Source organism: Rhipicephalus sanguineus, chromosome 2 (assembly GCF_013339695.2).
Source record: "Rhipicephalus sanguineus isolate Rsan-2018 chromosome 2, BIME_Rsan_1.4, whole genome shotgun sequence".
NCBI lineage: Eukaryota > Metazoa > Arthropoda > Arachnida > Ixodida > Ixodidae > Rhipicephalus > Rhipicephalus sanguineus.
Window position 1 is genome coordinate 144,704,733 of NC_051177.1, and position 13,487 is coordinate 144,718,219.

A 13,487-nucleotide genomic window follows, 5' to 3' on the forward strand; every position below is an offset into this window, starting at 1 on the left:
GTTACTTGCTGAAGTGGTGAACAAAAAGCTTCATTATTCTTTGTATGTGCTGCCTAGCTCTCTTTGAGTAATGTTGGCTACGGTTTGGATCTGAAAGCAGAGTTTGTGGAATGTATTAATAAAGCGAATAATTTGATAATGCTTTAATAATTTCAAATTTTTGAATTAAGCATGAGCTGTATAACCATGCTACAAAAGGAAACAAAGAAAAATTATAGATCTTGACGCTATCTTAGACTATGAACATTTGTGCCCTATTATAATAACTAATACATTGCTTTGACTGGTATGTATTAAAGAGACTCTAAGAACAAACATTAGATCGATTTATACCAGTAGTGCATTTTAAACAATTTTTCTTAATTAGCAAAATGAGGTTGATTGCTAGACAAGAAAGAAAATGATGGACAAACCTAAATTTTTTTCTAATTTTGTGCAAAAAGTGCAGTACATCTGTGTCAGTGTTGGATTGCTGAATATAAGCCGTTTTCTCATGTCTTAGTCGTCTTTTCACGGTGAGAGATCTCTAAACTTACAAAGTCTAGCCCTTGGGTCCTTTACAGTAATGTCTAGTACGTCTTTAGTGACGAAAATACATAACTGGACCAGAGCAGACACCTCCCCTAGCTTTTCAAGCTTAAGCTTGCAGCAACAGTTGCGTTTATTTGGTATTGTAAAAGCATACCTTAGTAATGCAGCTGAACATATTTTTTCTCTTTATGTCGATTTAATTGTGTTTCAGTGTCCCTGGTATCAGTAGCGTAGACAGAAATTTTTTTAGGGGAGGGGGGTTCAGCAATACTTTATGTACGTTTGTGCGTGTGTTTGTATGTGTGTGTATATACACATGCAAAATTCAAAAATTCGGGAGGTTTGAACCCCCCAACCCCCTGGCTAAACCACTGCTGGGTATGTTATACTGAAGCATTGCAGAAGACAATACTTATTGTGTTAATTAACACTCATTTTCAATGCAGAAAGGAATCCCGCTGAAACTCATCATCATGTCGGCAACACTCAGGGTGGAGGACTTCACGCAAAACACTCACCTTTTCAGAAAGCCACCACCTGTCATTCAGGTAAGCCTGGTTTCTGCTGTGAACTTTTGTACTAAACTTCGTGCAAGCAGAACAAACAGTGGCGGATCCAGAGGGGGGGCGGTAGGGGCGATCGCCCCCCCCCAAAGTCTGTGTGACACTCCCCCCCCCCCTTCCCTCCAGTGCCTGCGGCCACCTCCTTTGTCAGGTTGCCCGGCTACCACTGCCCAAACCGCAGAGGAAGCCGAATGGCTAGAGCGTCAGCTTCCAATGCGGTAGCTACCGGGTTCGATTCTCAGTGCCGCCGGACACCCGCCGGTTTTTTAATAGGCAAATGAGTTGCCCTGGCCTGCCAGTTTGTGTTCTGGGAACTCGAGACGGTGCCCTCGTCTGTCCTCCAACTTCTTTCACTACCTTTTTCAGCGACGCTGAGCCTCTGTCTGCTACCTTAGTCCCCACCCCTGAGCAGGAGGATTGAGATGTCCTTCTCGACGAGAGACACTTACTATCCTGTGCTTTTCTCTTCTTCTCTATCCAAGAATTTCATCTCCTCACCCCCTTGCTTCCTCAGCAAAAGGGGTGGCAGCTTAAGGAGCATTGACACAAAAAGCTTGGATCTTGTTTTTCTACGACTCACTTATTACATATGGAAAGCTCGTTTCCTCGAGCGCGCGACGGTTAATTTTTTGTAGATGGTTTTATAGCGCCCAGTCGCCGTTTCGGTTTCAGAGAGCGCCGAGTGAAACAGAATAGTTATCATGTAAATAGTTATCATGTGTATCGAGAGGGCAGCCACCCTACCTCAGAGAGACAGCGAGAGACACACTACGCGACCCCCCTCCCTCCCTGGCCACCCCACCGGCTACAATGGAATCGAAGAAGCCGGCCCAGCGCGTCGTCATTCCTTATGTGCCGGGCATCCGTGAACAGCTCTCCAGGGTCTTCGGAAAAAGCGGGGGTCACGGTAATTCACAAACCGGAATCGACGCTCACCCGCTTGCTACCGAGGCCGAAAGACCGACCATCACCAAGGTGTCGTGTCCTGAGTGTCCAGCCAGCTACATAGGCGAGAGCAAGTGTTTCCCGCAGAGAATACGCCAACACGAGAACGACGTCAGGAATGTGGAAGCGCAGCGCAGCGCTCTTGCAGAGCATTCTGAGAAGCACGACCACAAAATCGACTTTGACGGCGCTCCTGTTCTAGAAACATAAAGGAATCTGCGAAGGAGACTCTTGCTCGAGTCTTGGCACATTCAGCACACACCTGCAAATGTGAACCGCTCGCTAGAAACAATGCCCCCAGTACACGTTCACGGCGTCCGAAACGTGAGGGAAAAGGAAAGCCGGAGCCGTGGTGAAAGAACAAGACGAGGCTATGCTTCCTTTACCAGCGCATGTCACCCCCCGAGAAAGGGACCGAATCAAACCCGAAACGTTGGGCTCTCTTCAAGCTGTGGCTGGAGCCATTTCAACTTCCTAAAACATAGTTGGGGGTACACTTGCACTCCCGTGCAAGTGTGCCCCCTCTTCCCGTTGAAAAGGTCTGCTAGGAGAGAGCGCTCGCAAGAATCGTGACAGCCAGCACAAACTTGTGGAGCAGGTGGTGGTTGGTTGGTTACACGAAAGCCAAAGGCGAGTTTCGCGTGCAGTGGCGCGACACGCTCTTTAAAATCGATTTTAAATATGTTCTAGGCGATATTATCCATTAATATTCCACAGGTGATGCGTATGTGTCCACACAAATCTATCCCACAGTTATCTTGCCTTCAAAATTTTGTGTCAGTACTCCTTTAACAAAGTCTGTTCGCGGCGTAAGGCAAGACGCTGGATTGCACACATCGCCGACATATCTGAACCAGCGAAGGTTATGACAACGAAACGAAGCCTGTAGGTACCTCTGGATTGTTGACGTCGACGAGATGAAACAGTGTTCTTCACGTCAACGTTATTTCTGGCATTCCCAGTGCAGCTTGTCGCTTGGCACGAAGTTGTCCCTCTGAGAACTCAAAGGTAAAAGGTTCTCGAAACGGTGCACCTGCAGGTATTAGGCTGCAGGTGCATATTAGGGTATTACCGTCACTGCCGTATCTTGTTAAAGCATTCTAGCCTCACGCATGGTCTCACCTTTCACTCCTTTCGCTCTTTATTCTTTCGGCGAAAAGCATGGGAGAGCTTCCGCAGCAGCTGCAGGTTTTTCTGACTGCAGTCATGCTGTAGGTTTGACGTTGCACTGCGCTTCTTACAGTGTAGGAGTGAAAGGAAAGTGGGGCTGCATCGCCTTTGTTTACGCCAAGGAGTTCCGCTCTCAAATTTGGCGGGAAACAGCGGTGCGCATTGACAAGCAGGCGCTGCGCCGTGCTCCCAACCGGGTTGCAGAAATTAGGCGCCTTTTCCTCTTCAAACCACTACTACCACCACCACCATTGACAAGGCACAGGCGGCTCGCGACTGTCCCACCGTCCTGCGAGTGTCTAGACGTGCGCGTTGCTATTCGAGTCGTATGAATCTGGAGACTGGTACTGTGGTTGCCACTTGACCCGTCCCGGCGACACAAGGTAAGCGTAGGTCACGCACAAATATATAGCTTGCGTTTAGAACTTTAGATTTGATATCATCACCCCTTGATTCTTTTGTTTCTGAGTTCAAGAAGACTTGAAACGTGCCTATCATTGCTAGCTGCATATTGGAGATACCAGTCACACCAGTATTCAGCCAAGTATATCCTGCAATTTGTCGTTATTAACCTGTTCAGAGCAGCCAAGAAATACGCAAACTGACTATAGTGTAGCTTTCTGCAGCCCTTCTAAAGCAGTTACGAGGAATGTACCAATATCCTATAGAATCAACTATAACATTATGATTGAATTAAGTACTTCTTCCTTCAGTATATTTTTTCTATATGTTAAAAAACTTCAAGGTATGTTTTCCTAGACATGTGAAATAATATGATTATGAATTGTTTTCTTTTGCATGAAATAAACACTGCCCACGATTTTGTGCTCGGAAGTTTCAAAGGCACTGAAGCAATGCCACACTGACTGAAATAATTTTGCTAAATTACAAGCGATATGTTTCACGCTCATATATTCAGCATCTCTTGCTCATGCTCAGCCCGATATAATGTTGATACACACATTGCGATTTATTCTTTCGGTTACAAAGTGCGGAGCTATTCCGCAGAAAGTCCTTTGCAAGGCTTACGTAAAAATAGGCTTACGTCTGTGATGCTGCTACCGTTCTGCTTTGCCGTTGCTGTCTTCGTTTTACTTGTGAAAGCGATGCGACGTACGCGTGGAGATGAGCAAGTGGAGCAGCGCTTGCGAAATCTCCTCTGTATATTCATTTATTACTCGGAGAATTGTCTTTACGTGAGTAGGCTTCCCTGTTAGTAATTTAGATGCTCATATACTCTTGTACGGATTCTAGGATGTGGCTGTGAGTCGTGAGCTCTCGTTCTATCCGTAGGCCAGCAAATGTTACTTGTTTTTTTTTTTGTATTCTGCATATTGAAACATGAAGCATCTTAAAACATGAAGCTCGAAATTGCGGCTTGTGACTGTACACCGATAGCATTTGGCAATAACATTTTTTTTTGTCTGTTTGCAACCCCAAGGCTCTCTCTGGAGAATGAAGAGGGCAAGTTCGCAAAAGATCGACAAGTTCTTCTCTCCTGCTCCTAAGAAAGCCTTACACGTTGCAGTCGAAGACACCGAACAGACCACCTCATCAGCAACTGTCCCAACGCTGCGACTGGACGAGAAATATACTAACACTAGTATTCTTCCCCAGCCGGCATCATGTAGCACATCGGTACCTTTGCAAGGCGAATGTTCACACCCTGCTTCTCCATGCGACCAAACTACCGAATTTCAAAGCGAAAGATTGGACGTGACATCCCCGAGCATCTCCGTGGAATTCTCGAGCGACATAGGAAAGTTCGTCGGCGGGCAAGTAGATGAGTACACTAAACGGCGTTTGTTGGAAACGCACTGGTGCCCTCCGGATAACTACAGTTTTCCATACTCACTTCACCGGAAAAACGGCAAAAATGAGAAGCGATACGTAAATCTGTCGCATTTAAACAAGTTCAAGTGGCTTGTGCTCTCTGATTATAGCAGGGGTCTGTACTGCAAGTACTGCGCTTTGTTCGTAACAGGTGCGATGGGAGGTTACCAGAAAAATGTCCCCCTCCAAAAACTGGTCACCAAGCCACTCACGTCCTTGCAAAACTGCAAAACTGCTGGGAAAGGATGGTGATCGAAAAAGATGTTCCTGTACATGAAGACAACCAACCGCCTGGCAAGTCTATCATCTTTCTACCAAAATATAATTCCGTGGGAAGCAACTTCTTGAACGGCAAATGAGCCTCATTGCTGGGAAGGAGTTTCGAGTATCAAGTGGGGCACGTCCAGAAGTTAAGGCCACTCCCGAAAAAGAATTAATCAAGTGCTGTGGAGTAGGTTCTTGCTACACTCATTCAGTGGGTGCAAGTCGGGCGTCCAATTATCAGAAACAACCGATGTAGCACACATCGCAGCAGTCTTGTTCTGCGGTATGTACACGAGAACTACGAGAGGACTTTTTCCAATTCGTTGACCCTCGCACGACACATGCTGTCGATGCCAACGAGCCATCCTGACCGCTTGGTGAGAGGGTTTTGAAGATGCTGAAGGCCCCAATGCGCTGGCATAAAGTCTGCAGCGTCATGGTGTCAGAGCTGTGTGGCGCCGTTCAGAAATTAGCGGTGGCCACAAAAGCAGTTCACTCTCCGTGTTTTAATCATGCACTCAACTTGTATACAAAGTCATCGCGTGTTCAGCCGTCAGGAACCGGTGGGGATTATGAAAGGGCACCGAGACGACAGTGTATTGGAACAACTTGGCCACCACTTAAAGGGATTGAACTTGAAAAAGCTACGAAAACACTTACATTCGACTCGGACAACGACTGTTCCTGTGAGGTAATTTCCCAGTTGGCCGTATTTTTAGTGGATTGTGAGAGCGCGGGCGGCTGCATGCCACTGCGCTTCGGCGGACGACGTCGAGTGCTCCAGCAAGAGAGGGGCAACCGACAGCTCTCTCCTGGCACTTCCCTTTCTCCACCTTTCTCGAACCGAGGGTGGCTGGTGTCCTGAGCGTCCTCTTTCCCCACGTAGGAAACAAAATAGTATCAAGTGGGGACAAAGATGCAAGGTGAGTGACAGTGGTTCCAGAGCGGTCATTGCACTCCGAGTTCGACGGGCCACCAAAACATGCGCCAAATACACATGCACCGTTCTGCTGTGTCAAGCGACAGCAAGGACGACGAGCCAGACGAGCCCCGAGCCACGTCGGCAGCCGGGACCACATTTACACAGTAACTCAAGACAAGTGTTCAGAGCCAAAGTCACTTTGAAGGCACCCACGTTGGCTGCGATGGGGCGCGCAGCGCGAATCCAATCCTTCGAAGCTTCGGCTCTGTGTATGACAGATGAACAGCGTTGGCATTTCGTTGTGTTGCTTCACTGTTACACTAGCAGCACACAACACAGACGGCATTCGTAGAGTGGGCGCAAGCTCCGTGAGAAAACAGCACTAGGGACCGTACGGCCGAGAGCGCGGCGGGCGTCTGAGAACACGCACGGAGAACCAACAGCTAGAGGGGGAAGTGTGACGGGCGCTTATCCCCGCCGTGGGAGAGCGATCGACGAGTTCTGGCCGCCGCAAGGGGCGCTGGTGTAGTAGTAACTCGTTCGTTCTCTCTGTGCTGTGCCGATGTATGCCTTGCCTTCGCTGTCGTCGCACACACGTGTTCTCGCATGCCGCTAACGTGCTTCGTCCCTGGCTGTCTTGTTCTCGGAGAAGCTTTCGGTCTTTATCCCCGAAGGTACACGAGCTCGAAATAATAACGTGACAAAGAGTGCAAGGGAGCGTTGTTTGCGAGCGGCACTTCGACGTGAGTTTTCGGAAGGACATCCAATTAAACGTTGATTGTTCGCGGGCCCCTCGCACTAGACAGGACAGAAAGACAGCCATGCTGTGCTTCGTAATTGAGCCACTTTCTGTCCTGTCAGAAGCGCGCTGTTTCGTACATTATAAACGGTGAGGTTGTTGAGACCTACAACGCGTTTGTCTTGGAGACGCTGTGCCTACGGTGTTTCTGGACGCACCAAAGCAACAGAAGCTGCAGCGATGGTGTCCAAAAATAAGGGAGCGCCAAAAAGCTGTGTGGCGCCGTGTCAGAAATTGAAGTGAGAGGGTTCACTCTCCGTAATTTGACCTCTTAACGTTAGGGGTCACTATCAAAGTCATCGCGTGTTCAATGCTGATATAATTATGGGATGACAAATGTGTGATAAATAAACATGTCCTTGCATGTATTTAGTATGCACAACGTAAGTTAACAGAAACTTGTCCTTGCATAGACAGAACTATCGCTAAAATAATAAAATCGGACGCACGCTCAGTATCAAAGAGCCTCCAGCTGCAGCATTCCGATCTCCACTTCAATTTTCTCGTATTTTTAGTGGATTGTGAGGAGCGCGGCGGCTGCGGAAATTGTAAATGCTTTGAACATTTGCGCTCAAGAGCACTTCAATTTTCTCAAGGAAAAGTAGCCGGAAAATGTAAATGCTTTGAACATTTCGCTCTCTCCTGCCCTCAAGAGAACCCCCTACAATCAGAGGAAATGGAGGGGGGGAAGAGGTGCGGCTAAGAGAGAAAAAAAAAACGCGTGCACTGCAGCCAATATACTCGCTATGAACCATTGTAAACAGTTTACACTTGACAAGAGAAAGAACACTTTAAAGTCAGCTGAGCTCTGCAGCCGAGCAAGTGGTTTAGTTCAACTGAAGCAGACTATAAATATGGTAAAAGCAGCGCAAAAGGAATATGATAATAAGAATGACACAAACCAGCGCTGAACAGTTCAGCGCCTGTCCTGTGTCGTTCTTCTCGTGTTGTCGTCTTTTTGCGCTGCTTTTACCATGAAAATCAGCCAACTAGCCAAGTTCTTGTAGCCCACGTGGGTCGGCAGCCGGGCAGATTAAACATGTCGAAGCAAACCGATATTAAGAAACATTTAAATATGAAAGCCTGGAGCACGGGCCTGGAGGCACGCCAGTTCCGTCTGGTTTAAAAGCATTCTTGGTTTTCTTTTTTTTCCTCTTGCTTAACACCGCTAAAACTTGTAACACATGCTTCTTAGCGAAACAAACACGTGGGCCGCAGCGCGAATCCATATCCTTCAACAGCACGGGCGCGGGGTATAAGCTTCGGCGATTATTAGAAACAAGTGCACACCCTAGCGCGGAACAGCGGCTAATTCTGCGTTGTGTCAAAGCGTTCACATTACGCAAATAGCAGCACACACACAGCCGGCAAACCTACGGCGCAGGTGGGCGCAACCTGGTGTGACCGCCATCTTTCATTGGGAATTCGTCTATTCTAGCCCTCCGCTCTCGCCCGTACGGCCGAGAGCGCGGCAATGGCGTCGTTGGCTCTAGCCACCATGAGAACACGCACGGAGAACCAACGCGTTGGGAGAACACCTTCCCGACCGTGAAAACACGTTTTGGGAGAGACGCGCGGCAGCAGGTGGCGGCTTGCGATGTCGATTGGTAAGCGATTTTGCTGCGAGCACGGTTGGCGAGTCACTATCCGCGGAGTTTCGCGTCACTTCCTCTCTAGTTCGCGGCGCGGCCGCTAGACGCGCCAATTCGCGAAAAATGCATTAAATTCATTATTTTCTGCTAGTCTCTGGCTGAAATGAAGGTTGTTTCAACAAATTTCAGCACCCAATCTTTCAATTGAGTCATTTATCTCGGCGGCGAAAATTTTGTTCAGTATCCCTTTAAAGGCCTTTGTGAGACGAGATGGGTGGAGCGACATGACAGTGTCATCCAATTTCGAGACTGCCTTGTCCTCGTGGCGAAAGCTCTTGACGCCGTCGCCAACTGGAAAGAACTTCAAAGCGCTGCAAAAGCAAGGACACTCCGCGTCGCTGTTGGCGATGGTGAGTTCGTGATGGCGATAGTTTGCCTCTCGGACCTATTGGCGCACACGCTTCCATTGAGTCGTCTCTACCAGAAGGAGTGCGTTGATGTGCACACAGCAAAGAATACTTTGACAGACACTGTAGCTGTCCTAAATGCTCAAAGACGAAACAGTGAAGAGGCGTTTACACCTCTCTACCAGCAAGCCGTCGCGCTCGCGGATGAACTTGAAACAGAGCTGCGGCTCCCTCGCATCACGAAGAGACAGTCCTACAGGTCTAACACTCCAGCGCTTGATCCAGAGAGCTTCTACAGGACGTCAGTATATATTCCACTACTGGATAATGTGTTGGCAGACCTTAAATGGAGACTTAATGAAGATATTTTTAGTTTGCGAGCTCTTCCTATTTATGCCGTCCCAGCTGCTGAATGCCATATCACCGGAAGACGAAACTAAAATAGTGACACAGATCTCCCAGCGGTATGGATTACTCGTAAGGCATGGACCGATAAGTGCGAGTGTCATTGCAGCAGAACTGCGGCTATGGCGGGAAAAGTGGAAACGTGAAGAAGGAGCTGACATCCCTGCGACTGCTATTGAAGCACTCTGCACGTGCGACGTAGACATCTTTCCTTCGATCAAGGCACTTCTACAAATACTGGCCACCCTCCTGTCAGCATCGCCAGCGCCGAAAGATCATTCTCTACACTACGCCGCTTAAAGACATGGCTGCGATCACAAATGAGTGAAACACGCCTGACCGGCCCTCGCCTTGCTACATACGCACAGAGACATCCTGTTGACTGTGAAACAAGTATTGATCGCTTCGCCAACAGAAATCGTGGTCCGCGGAGGTTAGAATTTGTGTTGTAGAATTGGATTGGTGTTCACCACATCATACTTTTCGCTAGAAGTGCCCAAATCTACCAACCTGGCGTTGTGGTGATCTCGCTTGCACATATTTTTTGTCATTTTTTTCTGCAGTATAGTGCATGACCTGACATTGCATTTGCAAGTAAAGCTTCTTTGTCTAAGTATACACTTGCATCTTTTAAAACGTACACACCAGTGGAAGGAAAGCTGCACAAAGAAGAGAAACCACATGGAAAGTGACTGGACGTAAAACTGTTTATTTTGAACCACTTTATAAAATAGTTTCATTTGCAACCGGCACATGTGCAGCTCCGAAACCACCTCCCTACACTCACATGTGTGCCTCCCCTGGTCCGGCAGTCAGAAACGCTATTTATTTATCGGTTAAAACTAGTGACGGTTCACTCGCGCATTTCTCGCCTTGTTTCTTTATCAAGAAGGCTTCTATGCGCTCCCGCTCATGCCTTGTCGCCTTGAAAGGTTTGACCGACTGAAAACGACCTGGAGCGGGTTGAAGGGGAGCAACAATGGTATTACAGTACCGCTGTTCCTTTCTCGCTCGTTGTGCTTTCGCCGCTGCTAATTGCGGTAAAGGCACCCCAACACCACAAAAGCTTTTTCAAAGTTTACTGTGTGGTGTCACGCCTCATTATTGCCTGTCAGCCCATGCATTCTTAACGATGCACCTGTCGTTCGGGGGGTCGCACTAGTGTGTCACTGGAACTGGGAGCGGACGAGCGAGAGAGGAGGAGCGCTACCATAATCCCGTACCCTATTTCCTTACCGTGTTTCCGGAACTTGCTAAAAGACTCTAACAGCGCACCGTGTACCTGCCGTGTCGCCTCTGTCGTCTCTTCGGCGCCATACGAATGATTTTTGTCCAAACGTATAATCCGCGTACAAGTGCTGACAACGCGGGGTCAACGAGTCTCCTAATCCCCGAAAGGATCGTGAGAGATGGCGGTCCTCAACCTCTGAAGTCCTGCGCGGTCAACGGGACATTGAATTTTGAAGTGAAGCTGTGTGATCATAATTATGACCCTACCAAGGTTCCATGATTAGTGAAATCCTGGTGACCGCGTGAAGAGAGGGAAAATGGGGTGGACCTCAATGTGCCCATTTAATCCAGTGCTGGTGCACCGGAGAGCACCGTGCCTGTTCCTTGTGATCTGAATAACGTAAATACTTGTATAGTTTTCTTTCTTCCATCAACTTATCCTAAGGAATGCCCGGCCAGACACCAACCCATGTTCGCACCGGCCACGCAACCAGATTTCTAACAGAGGCTTAGCGCAGCAAAATGGGCATATATCTGAAATGTGGTAGCCCGTAATTTGTAGTAATTGTTCCAATTTATTAAGACGAGAAAACTGATTAGGACATATGAGTGGAACCACTTTAAGCACAAATTAATGTATTTAGCTGTGATGGGGCTCTTTTAATAATAGGAACTCCTAAAAACAAAAGTCAGCCCCCCCCCCCCTCCATAGCTTTCTTCAGGCGACCGCCCCCCCTAAAATGAGTGGCTAGATCCGCCCCTGTATCTGCTCCTGCTCTGTCATTCCGAGTAATGCCGGAAAGACACCCAGGAGTGTTGATTCGACAGTGGAAACTTGACTCTCCCGTGCAGCCCGGCTTTGTTCAGCTGTTGGCGCCCTTGTGCAATCTTAAGCAATGACGTTTTTGTTTTCCTGTCGTAGATATTTACGATTTCCGAAGCCTAAAACGTTGCTTTGCCTGCCTGTTTTCGGCGCCTCAAACGAGTTTTTCTGATGCCTAAAAATCCGGCCTCTACGAATCAGGAACATCATGCGTGTTTTTCCGTCATTGCAGTAACACAGCCAATTGCGCACAGACAACATAAATATGCACTGAACGTTAATAGGCATGCAGTAACCGAGAAGTGCAAGTAACGGGACCTACTCGAAAAATTAGCATACGCAGTATCCGTAAGTGGTCACTTGTACGAATAGTCGAGTTTTTCCGAAAATTCCCTTATTTTACCGCATGTATGGCCGTTGCCGAATATTCGGGAAAATACGAACAATCATTTTTCGAATCGACTATGATTCGAATAAGGAAAATATTCTATTCGAATTTGCTAATACCCGCACACCCTCTCTCATCATTATTTTGCGCAGGACAAATGCGATATGACAAATCCTAAAGTAGACGACTAACATCATTGCGATAGAATGGGCGGCTTTGACGTGTCAGTACCTGCCCATGTTTTTCTTATATAAATGAAAGAAGACTGTTCATTCGTGATGGAGCACGATGTAGACATCTGACGCAATCTCTCGTGCTTGCGGGCATTCCGTATTCCGCATGACATGGCTGATGGCAATGCATATACCTGCCAAGTGTAACAAACTCTCATGTTCTAAGGAATATCAAAGCAGTTGTAACGTTTTCCGTGGGCAGCGCATAATGCGTGGACCTGATGCGACAAAGACGTGGGGTATTTCCGCGTCGCTGATTTTATCAGGGGACAGATCATTGAGGTGTACCAAAATTGTAGTATATTAAACGTACGCAGTTTTTGTTTAGCATACACGTTTTGCAGTGAATGCTTGCGCAAAATTACTCTATAACTCATTGCGTGGCGAAATTAAAATAATATCGTCTACAAAATCTTGCGCAGATCAACATTCCGAACCCTGTATTATTCTTTCATTCAGTCACCTGAATTACTGTCGTAGGGTACCACTTATTCAATACATATAACACCGCTACAATATTTGCAGAATCAGGCCATTCGTGTATTATCGTTCAGCTCATTCTGTTGCTGTGTTTTTGACATGCTTCACAATCATAGAATACTTTAATACTTCTACTACTACTACTACTATTACTACTACTATTACTACTACTACTACTACTACTACTACTACTACTACTACTAATAACAATAATAATAATAATAATAATAATAATAAAAATAATAATAATATGAGGGGTGTTACGTCCCAAAACCACGATATGATTATGAGCGATGCCGTAGTAGAGGGCTCCGGCAATTTCGAACATCTGGTGTTCTTTAGCACGCACTGACATCGAATCACAGGATACTTTCACTGCATAGTCCTGTCAAATATAATTTATCTAGTATTATTAAAAATGATGAAGAATACTTCTAAGTTAACTTCAATCGCATAGGATTCGCAGCTGACAGTAATTTATTATTGCCATTAGTGTTTACTAATTATGGAAAACACTATGGCTATTTTGCATCATTGTCGACTTGGAACGGCCTCCCTCTAAATGTTAAGCAGTCGTCATCGTCGGCTCCTAAAAGAAAATGTGGGCAGCTTGCACTAATGATGCAAGGCTGAACTAACAGTGACTTATGGCCGAGCTAAATTATTAGCAAGATCTTAATTAACAAGGTCCTAATTAGCAAGCCTTAATTAACACGATTCTACTAGCACGTATTTGTTAGCATGGTGTTGATTAGTAAGCTATTAATTAGCATGCCCTTAATTAGCAAGGACCTCTCTCTCTCCCTTTTCCTGTATGTTTCTCTTTTTCTCTCTGTCTATTTCTTCCTCTCCTTTATCTTTCGTTTATCTGTTCTGTGCTTGTCTTTCGTATCCTTCAGAAG